Source organism: Notamacropus eugenii, chromosome 2, assembly GCF_028372415.1.
Source record: "Notamacropus eugenii isolate mMacEug1 chromosome 2, mMacEug1.pri_v2, whole genome shotgun sequence".
NCBI lineage: Eukaryota > Metazoa > Chordata > Mammalia > Diprotodontia > Macropodidae > Notamacropus > Notamacropus eugenii.
The window spans coordinates 32,553,676-32,555,977 of NC_092873.1; the positions used below are offsets into that span (position 1 = coordinate 32,553,676).

Here is a 2,302-nt window from a genome sequence, read left to right on the forward strand (position 1 = left end):
CGATCTGAAAAGACAAAAGGAATGTAATTTATATGACAAAAATAAGTGGCAAGAAAAAATAGTTTTATAAAATAATTAAAACATGCCATGATAGAGCAATAATATCAAAGGGATAAAAATTTGAAGAAAGTGTAATATAAATAACATAAAAATATCATTGATAATACTAACGTCAGTGTGATTTGGTGATTAGTGAGCTGAAATGTCCCTGAAATATACTGGCTATGCAGCCCTGGACAAGTCACATGACTTCTCAATGCTCTGGCAATTCTCTAAGAATATAAGGTGTAGACTGTCAATCTATGCTGTTAGATGGAAGTTCCCTCCATAAGCACACACACACACACACACACACACACACACACACACACACACACACACACACACTGTCAATGTTTGCATTTTGGGACTAAAATCCATTTACACCTTATATATTACTTAGCACATGTGTTTGTATATTGTCTCTCCCTTTAGATTGTGACCTCCTTGAAAATAGGATTCCTGGACTCATCACAGTGCCTGATATACAGTAAATTCTTAAATAATGCTTGTTGTTGTCTGAGTTTTCTTTATACCAATAAAAGAAGAGGTTTGTCCTAAAAACATAGAGCACAGACTACAGTTTACTTGTGATGCATCATTTTCAATTATGATATTTCCTTATTTACCATTAATGTATGTTTTTCTTTTTCAGGATAAGAGAGAAGAGACCCAAACAATGTTATGTAATATCCTCCCAATTCCAATCATCTCTGAAGTGTTAACAGAATTCTCCTAGTCTGGAGCTTGTTTTATTCTGAAAATGGATTGTGCCATACACATGTGCTGTATATGAATCCTCATCACAAAAATAAGAAATTCAATTTTAAATTCAAGGTGTTTCACAGGTCAGTCTTTAATTAGGGTTCAAACCCAAGAGATGGCTAAAGGCAATCATTCTGAAGTCATTGAGTTCATTCTTTTGGGCCTCACCACCCGTCCAAACCCTGCAGGTTTATCATATTTCTCATCATCTATTCTGTTACTGTTGTGGGAAATCTTGGTCCAGTCCTACTAATCTAAGTCAGTTCCCACTTTGACACACCAATGTACTTCTTCCTTAGCCATTTGACCTTTGTAGCTTTTTCTTTTACTTCTGCGATTACCCCTAAAATACTCGTTAACTTTGTTCAGCAAACCAATGTTATTTCATTCTATGCATGTGCTATCCAAGTGTATTGCTTCATTTCCTTTGTCAACATTGAGATGATTCTCTTGGCTGTGATGGCCTGTGATCGCCATGTAGCCATATGCTCTACACTGTTGCTATGTCTCACAGGCTGTGTTTTGCAGGTGGTAGTTGTCCCTTACATCTGCTTCTCCATGGCACTCTTTCACCTTATCATCACATTCGTTTTTCTTATTGCACCTCTTATGTCATGAATCACTTCTACTGTTATGACATTCCTCTCGTAGCCCTGTCCTGCTCAGACACTCATGCCAAAGAAATCTTGATATTTGTGTTTGCAGGATTTGACATAATCACTTCCTTATTGATTGTCATCATCTCCTACAGCTTCATTATTGCTGCCATCTTGCGGATCCACTCAACAGAGAACGGACTTAAGTCTTCTCCACCTGTGTTTCCCCACATGGTGGCTGTCACCATTTTCTATGGCACACTGATCTTTATGTATTTGCAGCCACACTCTAACCATTCACTGGATACAGATAAAATGACATCAGTGTTTTATACCATAATGATTCCCATGTCGAACTCCCTCATTTGTAGCCTGAGGAACAAAGAAGTGAAAATGGCTCTCAGAAAAGTGTTGGGAAACTGGTGGGTATTAGTTCATTTAAGACATTTAGGCAAATGAATCAGCTCATACAGCAGCTATCCTCATCCCAGTTTCCTAAACAGTGAGATTTAGAAGGTACTTTTTTTTTTATCAGTAGAACAATATTTACTGAGCACCTAACATAAGCAAGACAATGTGACATTAATTTCTAACAAGAAAGTATCACAACTATTTCTATATATCCTTGAAAAAACCACTGTCATAAATCCCCTGCAACTCGGTCAACTCCACCGTGAATTCTCAGTTCTGCTGAGTTTTCCTGTGTCGAAATTTTAAGATCTCTGTGAAATGAATGTACATAAGAGGAACAACGCTAAACACTGGATAGCGTGCTAAATCTGAAGTCAGCAAGATTCATTTTCCTGAGTTGAAATCTGAGCCCTGACACTTGCTTGTTCTGTCACCTTTGGCCAGTCTCTTAAACCTATCAAGGGCGGCATTGGTTTCCTCGTCTGTAAATG

At 37.7% G+C, this 2,302-nt stretch overlaps 1 pseudogene; it reads left to right on the forward strand.

Moving 5' to 3' along the window:
* The first annotated feature begins 919 nt into the window (after nucleotides 1-919).
* LOC140523450 (olfactory receptor 8U3-like) lies at nucleotides 920-1,859 on the forward strand (annotated as a pseudogene).
* Nucleotides 1,860-2,302: the final 443 nt, after the last annotated feature.